At 45.3% G+C, this 26,738-nt stretch overlaps 1 protein-coding gene across 1 annotated transcript in view; it reads right to left on the reverse strand.

Moving 5' to 3' along the window:
- The window catches only part of ATP6V1D (ATPase H+ transporting V1 subunit D), a 139,552-nt gene that overhangs the window by 99,814 nt on the left and 13,000 nt on the right, over nt 1-26,738 (reverse strand). The window lies entirely within an intron of this gene.

Raw genomic sequence — 26,738 nt, forward strand, 5'->3', positions numbered from 1 at the left:
ACATTGGGCGAAGCAAAGTCAGAGTTATTGCACATAACTGTACTACGGAGCACCAACACACCACCTTTGTCACAATCTAGTAATACTAATGTTTGGGGACCTTTAGTAAAGAATCCAGCATGGGAGTGATAAGGCTTTTAACAGCTGTCCACCACAACCTCACCCACTGTGGACATATAAACCAGACAAACATCACCATGTGCGTCATGTCCCTGCTTCAGATTTTGACTGGACAGCAGTAATTACCAGCATCCTAAACCATTGATGAGCCAGCCTTAGCACTACTAAAGGGTCCTTCTGCTAAAAGCTAGTATTACCCATCACAATGATACTCGATTGAGGGTAGTTTGGTCTTCCCAGAATTTCAAAAACCTGATTTATTCACATTTAATCCGGCACCTCATCCACAACTAGGTTATCAGAACAGTCACAGAAAGTTAAAGGGTGAAGCTCACAGCAACAACAAAAAAAGTAGCCCTTGGAAATTCCAATTAATTGTTTCCTTGGAGATGGATAAGAAAAACACGTCATTAGCTTGTGGTATATGAGTCACAGAAAAGGAAGTCATGTTCGTTCTCCTTAGCCATTTTAGCTACTGCTGTGCAATGATGTGTGGAGTGCTCGTATGTCACATATATGCAGCTTCCTATAAAATGCTCCTCGGTTGTGCTGTATTAGAATGTTAATGAACAAATACTATGTAGTTCATTGCAACAGACTACAGAGCAGTACGTTAGCAGTTCTTGTAGTCAGTCAATAATAAAAGTCTTACTTTAATTTGGAAGTCGACCTCCTGGCTCTACTGAAGTCAAGTTCATATGTGAACCATGCATCTTTTGTCCTTATATGCAACATTAACATGTTGACAGCTATGCTAAATATAAGAGGTAGACTTAAGTGACTGACCGATGATAAAATCAGACTACAGTGGCAACAATCCTACAAATCCATAGAAATATAAATATATACATGGCTTACACTTTAAATATCACTAAACATAATTAAAGAGTGTTACAATAGCAATAATCAGTTAAATATCAAATTATACCAGTCACCCTCAATAAAAAAAAAACGAATATCCAAAGCTGTGGCCTCAGCAGCGGATAGTTACTGTAAAGGGGTATCTTTGCTTTATTTCGACAGTTTGTTTGTCATAAAAGAGAAATTACAGACATTTGTTACATCTAAAATATTTAAAACGATTAAAAGGTTAAAACATTTCGACAAATCCATATACATTAGACAGTAGAGAAGTGCAATATACGTAGTCCTTCATACCCCAACAGAGATAAAAGGGGGCAACCCCCTATGGTCCAGTCAAGTAGTCCAATTCAAATCTCAGAGGGTATTTAACAGTGACCTCATCATGTTCCACATTGCTGCTAAGTACTTAGTTACAGCAAAGACCACAACCGACGAGAGATCGGACTTAAGAATCCTGTATGCTTGGGCACAGTGGGTTAAACCCAGGTTTTTGCATAACGGGGCAATCCACCTCCTCCTTGGACCAACGTAGGCAGGGCAGAAAAAGACAACATGGACCTCACTTTCTAGGTTGACGCTGCAACCTGGGCAATTTCCAGGGGATGAAGTGCTCCACTTTGAAGTCAGCGCTCTAATCGGGAGAGAGCCGTGCCGCCATTGTAGTAAAAGCTTCCTCGCAGAGGCTGGGCCCATGTCATCCAAAACTTGCTCATAGAAATAGCTGTCCTTTATTGCTAGGAACGTAGCTGTTAATGTTCCCGTTTGGATGTTGGACAGTAGACGCGTCCTTTTAGTTTCCCGGTACAGCTGGACCAGCTTCAATCTCGAGATCCCTGCACATGCTTGCTCCGAGTCGGACCACATTGCCTCAAGGCCTAGATTCCCAAGTTCCCCTCTAACATGCTTAAACCAGGGTAATTTAGCAACATTTGTTAATCGCAAAATCTCGGTTAACTCTCCCCTGTATACACTCAACTCCGGAGAGACCCAGAGCCGCCTTCAATAAGTTAGTGATCTTAAGGCCAGCTCTTCTTCTATTGGCCGTAGGCCCAGGTCAAGTCTCAATGGGACCAATGGCGTGCTTGGAGGTAGAGCTACCAGCTGCCTAAGGAATCTATTTTCAGCAATTGCAATTCCCGGGGCAACCTTAAATCCCCACAACTCCGCCCCATAGGACACAGCCCCCCGTGCTCTCAGTTTGTATATTTCAAGAGAGGGGGCCAAGCGGCTTACTTGATGATTTATTCAACAGTTTCAAAATGCCCCCGGCTATCTAGGTCAACTTAAGTTGTGATCTTACTTGGTGATGAACCCAGTTAAATGATTCATTGAGGGTCAGGCCGAGGTAGTCAAAGGTATAAACCCTTTCAAGCCGTACTCCCTCTATGACAGGGTTTGGGCGGGTTAAAAATCATAAATTTGTTTTTTGCGGTGTTGATTTCAAGGCCCCGGTCCTGACAAAAAGAAACAAACCCGTCCAGGACTCACTGGATACCCATTGGCGTTTTTGATAATAACAGGGTATCATCCGCAAACATAATTGTGGGAATCCTGGACCCTGCAAGCCTTGGGGCATCGGTATCCGCTACGGACTCCAGGTGTGCGATTAGCCCGTTGACATAGAGGCAGAACAGGGTTGGTGCCAAGACACAACCCTGTCTTACCCCCCTGCCAACGGGGAATCGAGATGTTAGAGACCCAGCACTACCACATCTAACCTGGGCATAGTTTCCTGCATTGAGGCGGATCAAGATGTTCAAAAGTGAGGGCGGGATCCCTAGTTCACCCAATACAGTCCACAGCTTCCGGCGTGGGACTAGGTCGAAAGCTGCGCGAAGATCTACAAAGACTGTATAGAGTGAACCTCCACCGGCCTTCACAACCTTCCAGTAGAGCATATTCAAACGGAAGATTTCGTCTGTTGTGGGTACACACTTTCTGAACCCGGCTTGATAGGGGCTCAGAATAGATTGTTCCTCAGTCCAATCTAATATGCGATTTAAAATTAGCCTAGCAAAAGGTTTTTGAGGCACGTCAATAAGACTTATCGGCCTATAGTTGGCTGGGAGCAGAGTCGACCCCTTTTTGAAAATAGGGACAATCTCTGCCCCCAGCCAAGTATCGGGCACCGACATGCCTTCCCATATTGCATTAAAAACAGATGCTAGGTAAGGTGCCCATACCCCGGGTTCGTGTTTTAGAAGGTCACCTGGAACTCTATCCAGCCCCGGGGCTTTCCCTGACGGTAAACTTAGAACCGCCATCTCCACCTCCCCGACGGAAAATTCACCACCTTTAGTACTACTCTGGTGAGGGGAGACAAGTACCTGCCACTTAGGGTTATCACAGTCGTTATCTCCCTGGTAAAGTGTTTCCAAAATGCTCTTCCCAAACCTCTGCGGCAATATTGGGTGACACAGCCGCCACAGGATCGGCCGATCCAGTGTTTACAATGTGCCAAAAGTTACGGGCATCTTTGACTGCCAGCGATGCAACCAGTTTCGCCCAGTGGTCCTCCTCCCATTCTTTTTTTGCGTGGTAAATAAGATGGCGATATGATGCCCTTTTTGTCTCTGTTTTGGTTATGCTTCAGAGCCTGAATAAGTTCAGTTTTCGCCTTCCTGTACGCTTGGTTATACCAGGAGGATTTTCTACCTGGCCTAGTCCCTCCTCCTGTGGGGTTGAAAATCACTGCGAGGTTAGATGTCAAAGCCTGATACAGTGCCCCCAATTCAGCATACAAGGAAGGGGAACTGTCCCTGATGAGCAAGGGGTATCATTCACTGCGGATGGCGGAGAAGGAGTTTTGGTTACTACAAATCTACATCATTGTGCAGTGTTCCTGATGGTGTTTCAGGCTCTGTCTGCAGAATTCAAGTGTTCTTTGAAGAAGATGCATTGAGCCAACTGCCCTGGGTTGTCTCCCGACACCCTTGCCCACTATCCTGTCACATGACTTCTTTACAGTCACATGTCAAAGAAAACAATGGTTCTTGCAGACAATGAATGGTTAATTAATCAACACAAAGCATGATAGTATTTAAACACTGGAATTAGGATGTTGTAGGAAAGACATAGTCCAGAAGCCAGATACTGTTTTCAAAGAATAATCTTGTATTATAAAAGTGAGATATCAACAGTGCTCCGTGTCCTAAGTGACAAAACAGAAACCACAAACAAGATGTGACCAATTATGATATATAACAAGGTTTCTTAATAAATGAAAACGGCCTTGGAACTTGGAACAATGTCTATAAAGCGGCATCTATATATATATATATTTTTTTTTTTTTAAAAAGGGCCAGTGAAGATTGATTTCAAATGTAGTCGACGACGTTTCAACACCATAAACTGAAATGAGGGGTCTCATCAGAACTTTACGATATCGGACACCTGAACAAGGAAAGATACAAGATGATATTCTGCAGAGAAAGAAAGAAGAATACGAGTAAGCATATATAGAAGCGATGCATATAAATGCATTCCTGATGAATCTTAAGCCAAGTATGTTGGAGGTCACATCATTAAAGTGAGGATTAAAAGGAGGGTGTGATACTTACATGGGACCCAGCCGGGGGCTTATTTTTTTCAGAAGAGATGAGAAAGAGGGACACCAAAGAGTTCGAACAAAGCAATGTTAACTGAATTTTATTTCCAATTGTAATTACCGAAATGGTGTTTATTGCAACTGGTGTCCATGTGGATATTGGCCAGACATCACAACCTATAAAAGCCAGGATCTGCCAACATCGAAGCAGAATAAGATGTGCTGTACCGTATGCTCCCTTAGTTTGGCACTTTTTGGGAAAGAGCCATTCTGCAGACGACATAAAATGGCAAGTAATCAACATGGCATTTGGTCCCACAGAGAGGTGGTGACATTACGCACATTTTACAAGAGCTGGAGTGCGGGTGGATGGATCGCTGCAACTCAATTGACCAGGGACTGAACGCCTTGGAGGAATGGCAACATTTTGTTATAACCTTCGCCAGCTGAATCTAGGACATTGATGTACCCTTCATTCACTAAACACATAAGAGAATGTGGAGGAAACAACTGTTGACACGACTGTCAGTACATCACAATTGTATGTTTACAAAGTACTGAATATTTTCTTTGCTCTATATGGACTGAAATTGCTTATCATCTTTTCAAGAATAAGTTTGACCATCTGTATCTTTTCATTATTATGCTTTACCCATTATTTACATATCTGAATTAGATGTACTCCTCCATGATTTCCATTATAAATCTTCTCGCTCAAGTGACTATCCAGTTTCTTTTATTCTAATCAAATCGTATTATACATAGACCCTATCCAGTGATTAGCTCGTAATGATTACAAAATAATATAAAGGCCACTGTATAGTCATTATTACAAGGTCGTTTTCATGTATTAAGAAACCTTGCTATATATCAGGATAGGTCACATTTGTTTGCGGTTTCCATTTTGTCACTTGGGACAAGGAGCACTGTTGATATCGCACTTTTATTAATACAAGATTATTCTGTGAAAACTTTATCTGGTTTCTGGGTTATGCTTTTACTACAACATCCTAATTCCAGTGATTGAGTGTTATTATGCTTTGTGTTTATTAATTATCCATACATTGTCCACAAGAACCGTTGTTTTCTTTGCTATATTGTTTACACAAGTTCAGTGCGAGTAGGGTGGCCCCGGCTTTCTTGATATAGCCCTTCACTGTTACAGCACAAGTTCTCAATCAGCGTATTCTTTCTCTGGGACAAGCTCCTTGCCGCGTCAATCCAACAGTCACCATGCTCAGTCATTTGTCCCAGTTCACAGCTGAATCTTCGGTCTAGCACTGGTCAGTGGGCCCAGCCCCCACCCTTTAATTATATCTATCTATGTATTGGTATTGCTAGTGCAGAGAGCTAACCATATGGGCAATGGATCATTTTGCAGATAACATGATCAATCAGTTAAATCAATCAGAGGTGAAGTCGTATTTAAATATAGCAGCCATCATCAAGGTACATTACAACAGAAATAGTTAGTATGGAAGATGTAGTCTGAACAAGTGGGTTTCAAGTCTTTCCTAAAGGAAAGAAAGTTTGATTGAGTCTAATGTTTCCCAGAATACAAATTCATCATCTGGGGCCAGGAAAGAGAATACAAGGTTCAAGTCTTGCTTGGTTTGTTTTCATTATTTCTAATAGAAGAGACAATTTTTCCTTCACGATTTTTTCACCTCCTGCGATGTATACTTTGCCCTTGGATGGGATAGTAATAATAATAATTCACATTTGTAAAGCGCGAACAAATCACCCGTAAGGGTCTCTAGGCGCTGGGGGCCGTCGGGAAGATTAAGTAAACTATTGCCCAGAGTCACATGGTGCTGGGCTAATCTGCCGCCGTTGCCGGGATCGAACAGTGATCCCCTGATTCCAACGTCAGTCGCCCCTGGCTACGGCGCCACAGCTCTCTCAGGTAAACAGCCATCTTGGATCTGCAGGTCCCTCTATAGTTAACTCTTTCCTTTATGGAGAGCCCACGGAGTTGTTTTACAATGGGCTGAGGAGGTCTAATTTCTTTCCATGAGAGACTACTTGCTCTATGGTTTTGAGGGTGTAGTTGTAGTTATGAAGCTGGCTAGCAGTACATGCCGCTGCTGCGATGCGCATTATGAAAGCTTGCATTGCTGTAATGAGATCCGTGGGAGGGGTTCCTGGCTTGATCTAGTCACCTTCCACAACACTGCTGTACTGCTTGTGACACTACACTTGGGGACCTCTGTAGTATTCTTGCATCCTGTTTATGCTTTGCATATTATCTCCTTCTCTACCCCAGCTTGTGGAATGTTACAGCTATGATGTATTATAGAATGTTGGGGCTCTGTGGGCTGTAGATGACAGTTAGCATTGGGCTGAGCATCATGCTAGATGTTCCTGGTGGGGCGTTATTAACATCTTAACTACTTGATTACAAATAAACATCTCTACATCATCTTCTGAGTGGACATCATCACTACATTATTCATGGCGACGATCCTGTTAAAAGAACCTACTTCTGCTACCTCTACTTGGATGTACAAACAAAAAGAAACCTCTACATAACTTCTAAAAAGCAACTAGCGCAGTTTACAGCAACTAGAGATGGCACCGTTTTCAACAAGAAGTCACAACAAGCGTGACCTACATGAATCAAAGAAAGAAACTAAGGAACATAAAGAGCGAAATAACAAGGAGCCACTGAGGAAACATCAGCACGCTTTAAAGCCCCACCAGTGTCCTTCAGATCGGACAGCCCTACTCAAGCGTGTTGTGCGCGGCTTACCTGGACTTTCAACAAACGTAAGCACATTTTTATTCCTTTTTTATCTCTGCTTTAAATCAAATGAAACCTACGTAAAGACATTATTCTACGTCAGCTGATACCAACTATTCAGTAACTAAACAAATTAATTCTTCATGCGAGTTAAGAACTACAAAAAGACGCTCTTCAAATATAATAAGACAATTTATTTATTTTACTCGCATTTCCCAAAGTGTTTAGATGTTAACTATCTAGATTCGTACAGACTTGCAAAAGAAACCATGTGATCTTTGTCAGTTTCCCTCATCTTATCAGTTGTGGTACCGGGAAGAGTAAAACCAGATCACAAGATAAATTTAGAGGCACGCAACAACGACCTTCAGAATAAAACTCATTAACATTAAAGTTTGAGGACAGTACGAGTTTCACACAAGTTAGTACAAGACGACAAGCATCGTGCACTGACTGTCGAGCCAAACAGACTATCGAGCCAAACAATCATATTATTTTTGTGTTTACATATATTTAATGTTTTTCTTAATAATATTCCTTCAAGTGTGTCGCACTTTCCAACTGTCAGTCTAAAATTCTAAAAGAATTGTGCTCGTGTTTACCTGAAAGGAGTTCTGATGTCTCGTGCACACTCTGGAGACTTCTTACTGTGTGACGCAGCGACTGCAGCGCTGCCGTCAAGCGTTTTAACGCACGCTGTTACCTTGAACCAACCGGCATTACGTCCATTACGTACCGCCATTTTTCTCTGTGGATGTTTTTCTATGAGAATGTTCGAACTTAAGGAAAATGTCACGTAACTCAGTGTGTATGCCATCATCATATGCCAGAGATCGACCTACATCGCTACGAAGATCATCTACATACCTTACTAGCACAAAATGTGGCTGACAACTCTATACATCTAAGCAGTATTTTAGACAAGATGCTTCGCAAATGTTTGAATAGTACAAATATTGCCGTAACACACTTTGGAATTATAAGGTATTTTCTCTGCTTCAAGACATTTCTTTCTAGAATTGGAGAGACATAGTTGGAAAAGTCATCGAAGCTATTAACATACAAAGTCTAATTTCAAAGTCTTTCGCTGGAACTTTATTCCTCAAAGAGTTTTACATTCTGATGTTTAAGTTTTCAGTTTTAGTAAAAAGTAACAAGTTTAAATTTATCAAGGCTGATGTTGGAACACGATCGGTTCACAAAGCAAAGGAATAAGTTACCTGCCTTGTAGTGGTGTTTTAAGTAGAAAATGTTCAATTTTTTCATTTATGTTTAAGCACTGTATTAATTACTTTTGCAAAAGAGTACTTTACAGTTTGAGATTTAATTTTGATGTAACTTTCCATCTTTTGTACTGACGCTATGTGTTTTTGTCTGTAGGAATGGGTTGTAGTCCCATAGTCCTTAGGAGTGGGTTTATGTCCCATATCCTATTTTTAAAGTTTGTGATTTTTCTGGATTTCACATTTTAGGGGGTTTGAGTCCCACCTATGCACTATATTGGATTTAGTCCTAATTATCCAGTTTTTAGGGGGTGTCAGTCCCACCTGACAAGGGGGTTTTAGTCCCACCTAAGATTAGGGGGTGTCAGTCCCACCTTACAAGGGAGTGTTAGTTCCACCTATGTTTCTAATTTTGGTCTTAGTCCCATTTTCTCAGTGTTAAGGGACTTTATTGGGTTTTATTCCCGTATACGCACTCTACATACTACTTCTCTATATCAGGAGCCTTTTCTATCCCTCTGTTGGGGTTGAATTTGGGTATTCTATGCCTTACATTTATGGTTCTTCTGGTTGAGACGCTTAATCCCTCATGTGGGAAAGTTTTTCTTCATTGTAACAGTTTTTTTTTCCTACATGCTTATATTTAACTTTTTGGTGAGAGGATAGGTAATTTTGTCTTCTTTTGATGCTGCAATTTTATCCGTTTTCTCTTGTTTTTATATTGTTCTCACTCTCGTGTTGTGGTACTTTACCATATATAATTGAGGGTTGAACTTTTAACGCTATCTTGGTTCCTATACTTTTGTCTATCCGTCTTACATTCCTGTCTGGCCAGTAGGTGTGTATGTCGGTTAGCCGTTAGTATTTTCTATCTTCGTTTTCCTGTCTGCTGTTTATTTTTATCTTTCTTCTGTTATAGAAGGGAGAGTGGATAGGTTCTTGTAAGTTTGATTACTTCTTTTTGTTTTCCTAAATTATTCATGTTTCTATTCTAAAGGAGGATGGGTTCTATTCTTCTGTTTGTTTTACCTTTCTTTAAAATACTTTACTACCGAAGTTCTTGCTGATCTGTGTTCTTTCTTTGTTTGTTTTCATTTCGGACAAAAGGGGATATGTAGTATTCTTGCATCCTGTTTATGCTTTGCATATTATCTCCTTCTCTACCCCAGCTTGTGGAATGTTACAGCTATGATGTATTATAGAATGTTGGGGCTCTGTGGGCTGTAGATGACAGTTAGCATTGGGCTGAGCATCATGCTAGATGTTCCTGGTGGGGCGTTATTAACATCTTAACTACTTGATTACAAATAAACATCTCTACATCATCTTCTGAGTGGACATCATCACTACAACCTCTTTCTTCGTTATAGGGCCCCTCTTGCAGTCTCTTCCCTGACAAAACCCAGTCCTTGTCTTTGCAACATATTTTGGCAGCAAAAGCTTCCGCAGTGCTCCACACTACTCCCATTTCGGCCTACATGTAAATGGTGCATTGGTTGACAAGAAATACATGTCACTTTAGTTTGCGGGGGTCTGCTATGATGCTTAATGTGGATGTATTGGAGGAAGGAGAACGGAGACATCCTGCCTAGAGCAAGGCAGCACATTGGATCCACTCACTGATGCACCGAGGTAGACACTGGGGGGTGCTCCCAGAGCAGCTAGAGGAGTGAATGAACGGACGAAACTACATGCAGAGTTAAGCAACTCTTTTTGGTGAGAATTTGTTAATTTTTGCCGATTTGCCTCTAGATCACAGCAATTCGGAGACACACATTTCTTCCCTCACCTCGGAGAAAGCCACACGTACAACCCTGCCTCCCCTTTTAAGGGTTGCTGCAGAGAGTTACATCACAACAGTAACACGTGGACCAATTATATTATCCTACACCCAAAAGGGAAAGCAAGAGAAACTTAAAGTCATATACCTTAAATCCTACACCAAAATAAAAATAAATCCGACAAACAGCTGTATAAAGCCATGTCTCTGAATCAGATCAAAGCCAGGCAAACAGAATTGCAGAGATGTACGGCTGTTGATATATTTCAGAGAGAAGGAAAATTTGAACACCTAGAAAACCTGGAGGGCAAATAACCTAAGAAATAAGGATGATCTGTGGCAGTTTGCAGAACATTTTGTAATCAAGAAGATCTTTAGTATGCAAGCTAATACCCACTAGAGGACCATTTAGGTCCTCTAGAAGGGAGCATGCAGGGCAAGGCGCAGGAGCAACCATCATCACAATCTTGTAAGATCCAGATAAGAGGGGTTGCTGTCCTGAGTGCCGCAGTCTGGAATTAAGTTAATCATTGAAGGGCTCAGAAATAAATAGTTTCCAACCCAAACTCTAGAGCTTCCCCAGATGAGAAAGAAATGTTTACTTGAGTAGCAGCAAAATTTCCCTCAAGGCGCCCCCATTAAGAATATGATATTTTGAGAACAATTGTTCTAGGTGAATTATGTTACTATTTCAATTTGCCTGCAGGGGTGGTCCTACAGTCAATTCTCTGCTGGCTGTATTTTTTCTTGTTATCCTTTCTCCACTCTGGGGGGTGGGGGCACGAGCAGTGCTTAGTTTGAGCGGGGAAAAAAAGAGAATCCCAAGCATTCCTAAATAATCAATGCACAAGTTCCTTCATGTAAAATCTCTCAAAGTCGAATCGACTTTCGTATCCTAGAGACATTGAAGTCAAATTTATATACTGCTGATATGATACTGGTGCAGATGAAGTCTGTGGGTGTACATATCGCATAAGACAAAACACGTGTTGGTTAAAAAATATTAAGGCTTCAGAACATCATACACAAACAAGCATTTACAATGCAACGTCTTGCCTTCGGAAAAGTTAGAGCTATTGGCATTGTAAATGACAACCTTTTTATTTATGTGTTGGTTTTGATAACAGATAAATAAATGGCATTGTCATTTACAATCCCAATAGCTTATTCTCTCGCAAATACGAGACCTATTGCATTTGTACCACACCCACACACAGAGAGCCACACACACACACACACACACACAGCCACACACACAGAGCCACACACACAGAGGCACAAACACACACACACAGTGAGCCACACACACACAGTGAGCCACACACAGAGGCACACACACACACACACACACACACAGGCCACACAAAGAGCCCACCACACACACACAGAGCCACACACACACACACACACAGAGAGCCACACACACACAGAGCCACACAAAGAGCCCCCCACACACACACAGAGCCGCACACACACAGCCACACACACGCACACACACACACACACACACACACACACACACAGCCACACACAGAGCCAAACAAACACACACACACACACAACACCAAGCCACCACCTTTCTTTGACGGAGACTGTTGCACTCTAATTTTCTGGTGGAAGGGCTCTCTCAAACAGTGATCTAGCCACGTTTAACTTTTTTTTCCAGAAACGAAGTTCTGGTTAGATTCTGTGGCAGGGCTTGTGTGGAGCGTCACTGTGCGACAATGGAGGGCGCAGCATACTACATGAAATAAAATAACAGGACTAGGCAGTCTACACTCAACTCCACCCACCCACTGATTCATACATCTACTGACTGTTAATTTCTCGATCACAAGCATTGCCTGCAGCAAACACAAACGCATGATATCTCCACCATCTTGCAGATTGCACAATATCTACGCATCGTGTCTTTACACGTTCACAAGTGGCCTGGTTTGCCTATCTGGGACTCTTTAGTCATCCGGTTCACTAATGGGGGCCACTTTGATGTTAGTGGCCGGGTCTATTTTTTGACCTAGTCTCACACTGCCCACACCCCCTTCACACTCCCCCCTCACCGCCCCTCGCACTCACGACTGAACTCCCCATCTAACATTTTGAGCCCCTCGGTCATTTCGGGACACTCGCCGAGTTTCTGCCCCTCACTTTCCAAGCCCCCACCCCGTCGCCTTCCTCGTGCACACTCTCGCATCACCGTCCTCAGCTGCCCACAGGTAGCCGCCTCCCCTCCCTCCCTGAAGCACCGTCAGAGCCCGGCTTACCGTGGGCTGCTTCCACTTGACGCCCAGCTCCTTGAAGCCAAGCGAGGAGGCGATTGCCGGAAAGGAGATGTCCTTGAAGAGCAGCCCCTCCTGCAGGCACTCAGGGCGCAGCACCTCAAAGTCCTGCCGCAAGTACTTGATGGCCTGCTCGTTGGTGCCCAGGCCATTGGCCAGAGCCCGCTCCTTGGCCAGCGCGGCCACCACCCCGGTCATGGTGTGATCTTAGGCGGACAGAGGGGCTGCGAGGGAGGGCAATGCGGGCGGCAGGCTGAGGGAGGATGCAGGAGCGGCTGGGATGGCAGAGGAAGCAGGAACCCAGCCCGCCAGCAGCATCAATAGCAGACGGGTGTGGCTCCGCTTAAAGGCACAGGGCTGCCCTCGAACACGATCCACCCCTGTCCTTCGTAGTACAAGCCCTTTACCAGCACCACCCCACCCTCGCTGCCTGCTCTGCCCTGAGCTTGATACGCATCACTGGTCAGGGCAAAGGCATGACAAGCGCTCGCCATTTTAACGAACTGTGGTTACAATGAAACTGAAGATGACTAAACAAGCAAAATGTTTAATTCTTAAAACAAATCTGGCCCTGCCACACATTTCCTCTCAGCCTTTATAATCAGTTTGCATCAGCAACGGAACATCAGTGCGCCTTCTGGAGCAGCAGGTTGCAACTTGCAAGAGTGCCTCGAACTATGAAACGCTGACTGGCTTGGCGAGCGGTGCGCACTGAAGCAAACGGCTGCCTGTAGGCCACCTGCAATCAACACGAACGTACAATCCTCCTGCAGAAGGCGAGACCTGCCCTGGGAAGAGCCCGGCAGCATAGCGATCATTCCTGCTCCACAGTAGTGCCCTCCCGGCCACGCATTTCTCAGATTCTCCGCTCTCGCCAGGTTGTAGCAAATGAGCACAGATAAAAACACGTAGCCTCTGGGCCTCCAGACATTCAAGGGGGTGGATTGGAAAAGTAAATTAGGAGGAAAAAACACAATGGTGCAAGGGCTGATTGTGAATGACCGACCCGCAAAGAGTAACTTAGTCGGCCTTGGCTGGATTCACTTTCTGCTATGCGCACAAACAAATACCCTTTGCCATTTTAAACAGCAGGAACTTGGCCCCGGGGCTTCACAGCGCTTTACAGGCGAACCATTATTAATGAAACAGTTCTGCATGAAGCCTTTACCACGACCCACCGAACAACACGGACAGCTTGAGAGCATACGTACATAGTGTTTCTAAAGCAGCTATGACTCCGGTTATTAAAAAATTTCTTTTGCCTGTGTGTATAGCTTCGCTGAGGTGGTGCTAGGCCGGACAGCCAGATGCTGAAAGCAGTCTTCCCCAAACACAAGCGGCCTGGCCTTAACTCTTCGGGCAGTCACAGAGCTGAGAGAGCATGTTTTCAGCAGGTCCCAGCTTCCTTCTGTAGACAAGGGCGCCACTCCCCCCTCTGTTCGACGCGCAGTGCACGCATCAGCACCTGGACTCTGGTAGTGACAAGCGCTCGCCATTTGTCACTAAGCCCCGTCCTTTGCAGACTGGGGGGCGTGTTTTTCTTTCTCCCCTCTTCTCCATTGGCTAGAATGTAAACAACGGGCATGTTTTTGACTTGTTGTTTACCATTCCAGCCAATGGAGAAAAGGGTAGAACAAACCTAAAAAACACAACCCACCAATCCGAAAAAGACGGGGCTTAGAGAGAGAGAGAGAATGACGTAACTGAGACCTCTTCTCCAATGGCTGGCCGCCATTTAGGAGGCCAGCCAATCGAGAAGAGGGTTGGGGTTTACCCTCGCTACTCAGAGTCATTAAATCTCGCCAGCGAGACTGCGCATGTGCGCAGCCTACGCTAGCCGAGACCTAATAAAAGGACATTGGAGGATTTTACACGGAGGAACTTTTGAAGTGATTATAGGGGAGTGCTTGGGATTCTCTTTTTTATGCCTTGGAAGTGTTCTTAAAGAAGAAGATTTGGTGGCTTTTCTTCATCTCTGAGCACACATGGCTTATTGCATTCAATTGAATGTAGAGTTTTTTTTGTCTAATTCCGTCTGATGAGCATGTGTGCGTACTGCACTACCCAGTTGCCTTCTGTTGTTGAAACTTAATCTGAGCAAGTTGGGGGCCTACCAGCACTGTTTTTTGGGCACCAACCCTCGTGTTTCTGCAAGTAACTGGAGAAAAATAGAGAATGAGCCAGGACAATGCAGACAGGAGCACAGTCCACTGTGAGATGTTATCACCAAATGATCCGGACCACTAAAATCGCAGCTACGGCGGTCCGCATCGACCTCAGCACCAACAGAAATAAAGGAATCTTCATTATTATGAAGATTTAACCTCAGCAGCGGCTGCCTCCAACTCCATCATCCACTCGCAGTAACTCTGAAACAATCACACTCAATTTTTCAGAAACAAAACCACCATCATTTACAGTAACTTCGACCCACAACCGGACCAGACAGACCTCGCTAAACGCCTCCTGGTCATAAACAAAAGAACCAATGCTAATCATATGGACTGTCAGGAGACCCCAAAGAAACCTTCATCACCATGAAGTCCATTCACTCAGAGGCCCCATTGGTCACCTGACCCCACTATACCTACTCCAGAAGACCTATCAGAGCCGCGCTGACACCCATTTTGAATGTCTCCACCTCTTCTGCAGCCTTTCCAGCCCAATGGAAACAAGCAACTGTCCTTCCATTGATGAATAAACCCTTTGCCGCCCCTTAAATACTTGCCAACTACAAAACAATCTCCCTGCTACAATTCCCAGTCAAGGTCTTGAAGAAATTCATCAACAGATGCCTCAAATACCTTAAATACCACCAACACCTTTGGTCTGCTAATTTGGAGATTTCTTTACTTTCGGTTCTCCCCTGTTTGTGGTCTGACCACTATCTGATTTCCTTTTCCTTATCCTTAAGCCCTGTGGCGAGTACCCCTCCTCCTGTAAACATTAAAGTCAGGAATTGGGGACGAGTCAATATCAGTGCTTTATGTGCTTCTCTTGTTGCTTCTAGCGCTCTAGATGGCACCTATTTAGATCTTTCCCTCCATGATCAGGCCACTGCCATCAACACCTGGCTCACTTCATCGTGTGAGGAGCTGGTCCCTTGGCGATTAATAGCCTCTCGCGCTCACACGATTCCCAAAAGTGGTTCTCCCCTTCGTTCATAGCAAAGAAACTCCAGCTTAGACAGGCTGAGCGTAAGTGGCATCGGGGCTATGCTCCTTCTGATAAGTTAACCTATTCTGCCATCCTCAGAGATTATAAAAAAGACATTCTCACTGCTAAAATACAATATTTTTCCGGGTTAATATCTTCTTCTTCTAACAAGCCTAAGGAAATTGTTTCCACTCTTAATAATCTGTGCAAGCTGGATAGAGTTACTGCTAAACCTCTATCATCTCATGATTTATGTAATTCCTTGCACGACGACTTCTTCCCAAAAATTTCTGCTATAAAACATATCGCCCTTCCTTCTCCTTCCTTTGATCCCCCCTCCCGCCCCCATGCACTCATTCTTTTACTCACTTTCCACCTATATCCACTGAGAACTTTCTTAAGTTAGTGGGGTCCACAAAATCAGGCTCCCCTACTGATAGCTGCCCATCACATATCCTCCGGCAGATTTTTTCATTTTGCCCGGATCCCCCTTTGGCCTTGCTTAATAGATCGTTATCTATTGGTTCTGTTCCTAATCTTTTTAAATCCGCCAAGATCGTACCTGTTCTGAAGAAGGTTGGCGCGGATCCCACTGTCTCTACCAACTTTCCTCCCATCTCCTTGCTCCCTTTTTTGGGCAAGGTGTTGGAGAGACACGTAACACACTGCTTGAGTTCTTATATCGAAGCGTCTAACTACCTTGATCCCTATCAGGCGGGTTTTCGGCCTACCCACTCTACCGAATCTGTCATCTTGTCGGTCTTAGATGAGCTAAGAGTGGGCGCTGATCGGGGCTCTTCACAGGCTCTGATACTTCTCGATCTGTCGGCGGTGTTCGACACGGTCGACCATTCTCTTTTGGTCGGCCGTGTCGGATGCGCCGGCATCTCGGGGGTTGCCTTAAGCTGGATCTCCTCGTTCTTAGAGAATCGCCAACAGGCTGTGCGACTCTCCCCTTTTTGCTCCTCCCCTCGAGCAGTGACCTGTGGGGTTCCACAGGGCTCTGCTCTTTCTCCCCTTTTATTCAATCTTTATATTTTGCCTTTAATTTATGCTTTGCGCCGGTTGGAGGTCACAGTGTTTAATTACGCTGATGACCTCCAACTTATCTTTACTCTTTCTGCTTCCCCTGATTCAGTTACCCATTTTCAAAACACTATGATTTTCATCCAAGATTGGATGTGCACGAATCATTTAAAGTTAAATCCCGACAAGACGGAACTTGTCTTGTTCGGAGGTTCGCCCAATCCTTGGTGCTCCAACTTTTGCCCCCCCCCTCTTGGTCCCCCTCCTTTGGCATCTAAATCCGTGAAGAGCTTGGGCATTAAAATCAGCAATGATCTGTCGATGCATACCCAGATCAGTAAGATTGTCTCCTCTTGCTTCCTGTCTCTTCGTGTAATTCGGAAGGTCTCTCGTTTTTTTACTATCGACGCCCTGAAGGTTATCCTTCTAGCCCTTGTAATCTCTAATGTGGATTATGCTAATTCTCTGTATATTGGTATTCCTGCCTATGAATTACGCCGACTTCAGCTTATTCAAAATCAGGCTGCTAGGCTGATTTATAGTCATTCCCGTTTCTATCATGCCCTTCCTCTCCTAAGACAATTGCATTGGTTGCCGGTTCCCTATAGATGCCAATTCAAACTAGGATGCCTTATTTTTAAATCTTTGGCGGGCTTAGCTCCCCACTATATGGCATCTAGGCTTTCTACCTACATTCCTTCCAGGAACCTATGGTCGTCATCGAAAAACCTCCTAGTTATCCCTCGCTTTGTTAGGAAGAAGCATGGGGGATCGTGTTTTTCTTTTTTGGCACCCAGGTTCTGGAATGACCTTCCTGACAATCTTCGCTCTTCTCCCTCATATTTGGAATTCCGCAAAGGTTTGAAGACCTGGCTATTCACCAGAGCGTTCGTAGACTAGATTGGTTTTACAGTACTGCACATTACTAGCGCCATGAAGCCTTTTTTGGTATACGTGCGCTCTACAAATTGCCCCAACTTCAACTTCAACTTCTACACCTCAACACAGCTCGGTCTGGTTTCAGACCGAATTACAGCATGGAATCTGCCCTCATCGCGGCCACGGATGACATCTGCGTGACTCTGGTTGGAGGAGACCACACAGCCCTCATCTTCCTAGGCCTCTCTACAGCTTTTGACATTGTCTATCACCACATCACCATCCAATGCATAAACGACATCAGAATCCAAGGACCCACACACCAATAGATCTACTCCTTCCTGACTGGAAGAACCTAGTCAATCAGCCTGGCACCATACATATTGGACGCCAGTGATCTCATTGGCGGAGTTCTGCAATTATCCTCCCTTAGCCTGACCCTGATCCTCTTCAACAGATACATGATCCCACTAGTTAGGAACATTCGCTCTTACGACATCAATTTCCTTTCCAACGCCAACGACATGTAAATCAGTCTCTCGCTCACGGACAATACCCCAAGTAAATGGATCAAGAATGAGGCCTGCATGACTGAAATGGATGAAGCCCAACTGACTGAAGCTGAACACTGACAAGACCAAAATGGTGATCTTCTGGAAGAGCACTTCACTGTGGGTCTCCACCTGGTGGCCAACATAGCTAGGACTGGCACCCACCACCTATGCCAAGAATCTTGCGATTGCCATCAACAGCAAACTCGATATGACCGTCCAAGTCAATGCCATCACCACCTCATTCTTCTATAGGCGGAAAGATTTTTTTAAATGTCTCCCAATCAGCACCCGGAAAAACATCATGCACGCACTCATCATAAATATGGCTGTATAACCGGAACACCGTCTATGCTGGGTTCAACAAAAAAAACTCATCAGAAGCCTGCTGACCATTCAGAACATGGCAGCCAGGATCACTCTCAAACTCCCACACTACATTCACATCACATCACACCATAAGGAGGTCCACTGGGTGCCCATACACAAATGAGCAAAGTTCAAACTCTTCACCCACACTTTCAAGGCCCTGCAGAACACTGGCCCAGCAAACTTCAACAATCGCATCTGTTTTCACAAACCTTCCAGAAACCTCTGTTCATTCAGACTCCTACTTGCACACAACCCACGCATACAGTAAACCAGATCCGGCAGGCAAGCCTTCTCCTAGATCTCTCCTAATGTGTGGAATGACCTGCCACTACACACTGAAGCAAGAAGTTGAAGATCTGGCTTTTCGAGAAGTCCCTCTAGTTCCTAGGCTTGGTTATTCTCACTCCTATTCAGTGCCAGGATTCCCTTCTGGGTGATAGTGCGCTCTACAAATCAGCATTTCCATTAGTAGTAACGGGGTAACCCAGTAGCCCTCAGAACCGGAGTGTGAAAGCTAAACAATAACAATGGTTCTGTCGGGAATAACAAATAATTTGAAAACCTGTAATTAATACATATCAATTGACATATCACTTTGGAGGATATAAGAAGACACACACTACTGTATATGTTTCTGAAGGTCAATCTTTAGTATAAACCTTGTAAAGAATCAATCCACAAATCATACTCAGCTGTCCAAAACAAGGAGACAGACTGTATAGACATTTAGTGATTGGTTGTGACTGGTGACTTGGTGCTGTGCAAAGATAAAACAAAGGACATATAGACAAAACATTAGGTCATGGATGTCCACTTTTGAATACAATTGTCACAACCGGATGAAGTATTCCCTTGTTTTTGTTGCGACTTTGTGTGGACGGATAGACGTAAAGAACGTCGACGTTTCGACCCTATATCTTAGTGCAGACTCATATGCATCTATGTCGGGTCTTCATCAGGACTCAAGGAGGGGGTAGGACAGCCTGCTTGAACGAAAGAAGCGTGTTTGCTTTCTTCAGTGGGTCCTTATGGGTGGGATCATTTCAGCCGACAAACTCCGAAACCATTCTTGGAGTAGTAATTTCTTGTGTGCTCAAGTCAAGTCAAAAAGGGTCTTTATTTCGATTTACATAATAAAAGACATACTATACAATGCACTACACAATTCATAGATAAAAATGTCATAAAATAGCAATACAATCCATAAATATCTAACATGCTAAGACCAAAATAAAAAATGATTAAATATATATAACAAAGACTCGCGACTGTTACAATCATAAAACCATCTAAGCACAATCCAGTATCCATAAATGTACAGTATTGCTGAAGCCACCAACAGCATAATATACACTATTTTATTAAGGACTCATTTTACGGATCCGAATAATCCAGGCCCAACTGACAAATTTAGCTACACCTATAACAATAGGTTTTGAAGTGTCAGATTTCAAAATTCTTCTAGCGGCCTCTGCGGATCTGGTTCCCAGTAAACGACATACAGGGCTTAGCCATATACGTCTAGGTTGTAAATACATTGGACAGCAAAAAAGGAAATGATCAACAGTTTCTACCTCATCCACACAAAAGCGACATTTATCAGTACCAGATAGATGCCAGTTTTTCGTTAGCCCTCGGAGTGGAAGAGAGCCTACTCTAAACTGATGATACAGTTTGTGATCTAATGGCTTTGTTATAATGTCCCAATATTCTTCATAAATGGAATCATCCTTAATAACAAGGAATAATGCTGTCATAGAACTACCCAGATCAGATGCTAATCTCTTTGCCTTGATCCAGCTCCAATAAGCTTCCTTAAAAAGCTTCTTCGAGGGGAAAACAGCTATGGCAGGGTTGGCCCATAAGGTCCCCAACCCCATATCAATCAGAGTGGCTTTTATTTCTGATAACCAGGGAATTCTGTGCGAGCCCCTTAACCCTTTGACTTCCAGTAGGGCCTTGGCATACATGGACAGTTCCGGTGTCGTCCACAGGCGTCGCCAGAACGCCAGTGGTCTAAACCGTACCATGTCCTCAACGGGCTGACAACCTAGGTCATATAATAGGGGAATACAAGGTGTTGATTGAGGTAACCCTATTGTTGACCTAAGGAATTTATTCTGTGCAACCTTAAGTTGGGACAGGTCGCTGAAGCCCCACAGTTCCGCACCGTACATGATGGCTGGAAGAATTTTAGATCCATAGATTTTGATCAAGGGAGCCAGTGGTTTGGGTAAAGAATTTCTATGTTCCTTCAACAGAGCTCCACCAAGTTGGGCATGCTTAAGGGTAAGGAGGTCTAACTGGGGTTTCCAACTTAAGTTTTCACTGAAGGTAACTCCCAAATAAGTGAAAACAGCTGTCTGGTCGAGGATAACTCCACCCACATTAACCCTTGCGTTTACAGATCTTGGTCCCCGAGGACCATGAATTTTGTCTTCCCTACGTTAACTTCCAGCTCATGTTCGCAGCAGAAAAGCTCAAAGCGAGACAGGGCTAGCTGCAAACCCTGTCTCGTCTTAGATATTAAGAGCGTATCGTCCGCGAACATGAGGAGGGGGACTTTCATACCGGCAAGGGAGGGTGCGTCTGTCGGATAATTAGAAAAGTAATTCGTAACCCCATTAATGAACAAAGAAAACCGGGTGGGGGCTAGCACACACCCTTGTCTAATCCCATTGGAGACCTCAAACCTTTCAGTCACCTCCCCTGGTTTGCCCCATCGAACCTTGGCATGCGTGTGTTCGTGCATGTTAATCAGGAGAGCTTGATCCTTGGAACAAGATCAAACGCGGACCTTAGGTCCACGAATGCCGCAAAGAGCATACCACCCCCAAGGAATACCTCTTTCCAATACAGAAGCATAAACCTAAATGCTTGGTCAAGGGTCCCAATATGTGTCCGGAAACCCGCATATTGGGACCCTTGAAGATCGCTAAATGAGCACACAAGAAATTACTACTCCATTCTTGGAGTAGTAATTTCTTGTGTGCTCATTTAGCGATCTTCTACACCAGCCGGTGGAAGAATCTGTGTGGGTGCCGCCATAGCGATCACTTGGGAAAAGCGAAGGGAGAAGCGAAGACGTCCGCGTCAGTCTCTGCGTGGCAATGAATGTCCATTCATTACCACGCAGAGACTGATGCAGATTTAAAACAGTTTGCTTGGAGGGGGCGTGGTCTGCAGCCGAGAGGAATGGCCGCACTCTAAGGCGGCTCCTCGGCCCTCGCTGCTTTTTCGAACTGCTATCCTGTGCCAGTGCCCCGTTTTTGCCCCTGTGCTAGGGGATATTGCTGTGCTGACCGCCTGGGCGGCCCCGTCTGCTCCCTGCCGGCAGCTAGATCCCCCGTGTGCCACAGCCGATTCCGGAGGCCCTGCTCACTCCCGGCCTCAACATGGCGACCGGAGCCCCAATACAAGATATGGCCTGACTCCGGGGCCGCTGTACACGCCTGGTTGCGGTAAACATCGATATCCGGCCCCGACGGAGCTGGGGGGGCGGATGCCCACATCTCCCTGCTGGTCCGGCTCTGCTGGGTCCCGTGGGCGCCGACCGCAGCAGCCGAAACTGAGCCCTCTCTGACGCCCGGAGCCATTGCCTACGCGAGTCCCCGGCTTTGGGCCTGTAGCCGGGAGCAGCCTCTGCACTGCCCAGTTGTACCCGGACCTGCTTGTGCTCCTAGCGGCTGGTTGTGCTGCTTGGGGGGGGGGGGGGGGACTGCTCCTCGCCCCTGTGACCTGCTCCTAGTGCTGCTGAGGATTCTTGTGAGCTTTGGGGGGCCCCGCTGCCGATGAGGAACCGGAGCGAGCTGGTGCTCGTTTTGAATGCCTGGAGGGCGGTGCTCGCTCCTCCAGACCCACTGACTGACATCGGGAGCCTGTGCCTACCTCTACCTCTGAGGCGTATTGAGGCTGGAGAGATTTATACTTGGGGAGGTCCTACCCTCCAAACATCTGGGGGTACCGCCTGGAGGCTGCAACTAAGTGACGATTGGGCGATCCTTTGGCCCTGGCGTTGGTGCCCCCTGGAAGCCTGCCTTGTTACTCTGCGATGCTGCGCGGCGACGCCGCGGCCTTTCCAACGGCCTCTGAAACCTGCATATATGCCTGGTCCTAGGGTGTCCCCCTCCTCCCTCCTCCTGGTCGAGCGGGCTGAGCTCCCCTCTGCGGAGGACCAAGATACGTGACCTGCGGCCTGCGAAGTTGTAAGTAGAGCGCCCGCCTTCCCCCCCTGTGCCCTGTGGTCGCTTTTTCTCACCTCCCCCAACCCACGTCTGGTCAAGCGGCTCTCTGTGGATACTGTCCTGCCGGGTGTGGTGACTGCTTACCTGTCCGGGGTGTCGAGGGTCCCCTCTTGCTTGTATGCACCTCACTTCTGCGCTACTGCGATAATTTATACGCACCGGACTCCGAGATGGCCTCGAATAAAGGAAGTAAGCCCTCTACTCAGAGACAGCTTAATACGCTCTCTTGGAGTTCTAAAGGGGAGCCTAAAGAAGCCAACCTTGAGACCTTGCCAAAAACGCGACTCCCCCCCCCCCCCCCAGCAACGAGGTCCCCCACTCTGGAGGACGTAATGGAGGCGATCGCTGGTGTCCGTTCATCGCTGGAGACCCGCATAGATTCGGTCAACATAGAGGTGACACTACTGCGGGCGGACCTCCGCAAGATGGACACCACGGTAAAGGACATGGAAGTTAAGACCGCGGCGCTTATAGACGACACCTCCACCCTCCAGCAACAGGTGTCCCAACTCCAAAAGCGGCAAATGGGGGAGCTCCTCGACGACTATGAAGGGCGCGCGAGACGCAATAACCTCCACATCTTAGGGGTTCCGGAGCAACTGGAGGAGCCGGCTACTTATCTATTTGTAGAGGACCTGATTCTTAAACATCTCCAACTGAAGCAGCTCTCTAATTATTTTTCCATTGAGCGGGCGCATAGGGTCCCTGGGGGTAGGCCAAAGCCGGGTGCTCCCCCCCGCCCCATCGTTGCTCGGGTGTTTAATTTTCGTGACCGTGATGTCATCCTCCAGATGGCACGAACGGGACCGCCTTTACGCCTGGATAATGCCCAGATCATGATCTTCCCTGACTTTACGATGAAAGTTCAAGCTCGTCGGCGCAGTTTTCTAGAAGTCAAAAAGGCACTTCGTGCTCAATCCATAAAATATGCCATGCTATTTCCCGCTAAGCTGCGTATTGAATATGAGGGCAAGACTTGGTTCTTTGAATCCCCTGCAGAGGTTTGGGACTGGCTTGAGGGGTGTCGTCAGTCGGATGCCACTCTGAATCGCCGCCGGCGAGCGGCCGACCGCTCCATCCCGGACATGCCGCTAGAGAGCCAGGTTTTGTTCACTGACACTGCCCAGGGAGGACAATGAAGATATGGATTATATGGCCCCACTCCACTGGTTAGTCAGAGGGGGAGATTTTCTTTTCCTGCTCTGCGACAGGCTGCATAGCGCAGAGCTCATTTACCCTGGTCCGATCATGCACTGTCTGGTTTGTACCTATGACTGCTCTCCACGCAACTTCCTATGTGACTTCAACGCTGGGGTTCGCCTAGTCCTTTTTGCATTGTTGTGATATGTGAATGCCATTACTGATATTTTTTAATTAAGTTGACTTGGATCCCTTCCTTTGTAGGCTGTGGGAGTGATTTGTGCAGATGCCCGTTCTCTTTCCGATGTTATTACAGGTCGCTATCCGCTGCCCATTCCGGTATTGCTGGGACCTCCTCTTCCTGACCGACCTGGGTTTTATTGGTTGGTGCCCACCCCTGGTCTCCGCATATCCTTTTTCTGGTCCGGACACAATGGATCGTCCAGATGGTTTTATTCTTTCCTGTACTGTGCGAATGCTACTGTTGATTTACTTTGCTTTTGGGCGCACTAGGCTCTACACTCCTGTTAATTTTAAGCGAGGGCTCCCATGGCTCTCCACACACCCCATCAATGTTCGGGGGGGCGACAGGTACTCTGCCTAGTTGGGGAGTGGATAGTTTCAAGTCCGCGGGCAGGGGAGCAGGGAGGGGGGTTGGTTTGGGAGGGAGGGGGGGTTCTAGGGTGTTCTGGTTTGATTTCTTTCCATCTTCGATGGCTTCTTTTCTTTTGTTGTTTGTAGACTTTGCAGAGTCCTCCTTAAATATGGGCATACTCGACACAGACGTCCGACCTTAGATGCCACCCACACCCTTCTGTTTTTTTTTTCTTGCTCCTGGTTGGCTCAGAAAAAAAAGAGAAAAAACTGTTCGCTTAACAATAAAGATAGATCACTCTAGAGAGTCCATCGTTGAAATGGCAGATCAGTTGCTAATCAACTGGGTACTCATAATGAGAACATAGGTCACTACAATACAGAGGAAGGGAACCACTGCCAGGCCTACTAAGTGTCACACATCATATGGTAGACTAACGCATGTCAGTGCAGAATGCAGCATCACCGCACTGATATGCAATGTCACGCCAGTTTAGTGGCACCACTCTGGGCTTCACGTTTCCTAGGAGTTTTCAGAACAGAAGTGCATCAGTCATCACGGGGTCTGCTGTCTTAGGGTGGAGGAGTGATGGGATGCTAGGGGTATGCTCTCTGTTTGGTGGCTACGGTCTGGACCAGTCTCCCTGCCTCCGCTACTACATTTAAGTCATGAGGAAGTTGTGTTCTCACTGTTTTTTCCTTGTCCTTTTCAATAAAAATACACGTTGCTGCCTGTTTTTAGTGGTTTTTTTTTTTATTCGCCTAAAGTTTGTATACAGCAGATTTTTCGAATTATTTTAATGCTACAACATCCAGTTTAGTAGTTATTTTAGACAGTGGTAATGTCGCCCTGCTAGAAGTATTTTTTATATGTATATGTCTCTGAGCAAACTATTTTCCAGGTGGAAATATTTTTCTACAATTTATTTTACGGCGAATAACAATAACACCTTCATAAATGCCAACACTCTAAGCAGTACTCATCCGGCATTCTACAGCAGCAAACAAGACGTTGCAGTTCCTCATACGCTGTCTGGACTTGAATTAAGGAAACATTTTGCCAGGTTGCTGTCAGTCATGTGTTCCACTTTTAACTCGTTTAGCTTTTTTAGTTTTCTGCATACTTTAGGAACAAAACTACAATTCCCAGAATTCAACTTTGCTGTCATCTAGAAAGTCAAGTAATAGCAATAGTAATAGATGAAGTTGTCACCCAGAATTGTTTCTGAAATGTGTCCTGTTGCATGCACATAAGTACTGTGCTAAAGTATCACTCAAAGTGTAAATCCTGAGGCATATGCAGGGCACGAGTCATGGGTACACGGCGTCCACTCACTATTTTCACAGGGTGGACGCCGTCCACCCTGCCAAGATGTTGGGCCCAACAGAAATATGTTGAACTTGTCCCAGTGTAATTTTCAGAAACCGGGGCACATTCAGCAGCTGCTGCACATGGTCTGCTTTCCATTCCCAGATGCAACGTGCAGGCAGCATGGTGGGGGGAATGGAGGGTGGGGGATTGGGTTTACCTCCAGCTGTGCTTAAGATAAAGGAATAAGTTAAGTCGCCATCAGGCCTCCTTTTGATCGAGTATCAAACTGGAGGCAGCCTGGAACCTCATGCTACATGCAAATGAAACGGAGAGGAAACAAAAGCACACTGCTTGTTATCTCTTCACAGGTACTTAAGAGATGCATGCTTTTTACTTTGTTTAGTTCCTGTATATAAGTGCATGCACTGTAAAAATGTCAGATGGGTTTGTCATTTACACAAATAATAATTTAAATATCATTATTTTATTGCTTTTATAGCGCTACTCATCTGTATGTAGAGTGTTGAGAGCTTTACATAACATACACATTATCCAGTCAAATCAATGTACAAACTGTGCTACATGAGACAGTCAGGGTTAAAAGGTGTTGGAATCAAATGCCAGTCATAGCTTACTGTGATACACTAGAAGGGTTAAAATGTATGAATTGCAAGTAAATCTCTGTGTTCAAAGCAGTAATCCACTTACATATCTGCATAAAATAAAAATCTGTTATCTGCACGTTAAATGATGTGCTTTGCTTTGTAGGAGACATCTTTTTTTTTTTAAACATATTTTATTGCATTTTCAGTTGGCAAATGTTATATCATACACATATCACAGCACTAGTTCCTAATTATGTGGTACATTTATGCTCGCAACATTGTATAAAATGCACATCATGCGTG

Source organism: Lissotriton helveticus, chromosome 9 (assembly GCF_964261635.1).
Source record: "Lissotriton helveticus chromosome 9, aLisHel1.1, whole genome shotgun sequence".
NCBI lineage: Eukaryota > Metazoa > Chordata > Amphibia > Caudata > Salamandridae > Lissotriton > Lissotriton helveticus.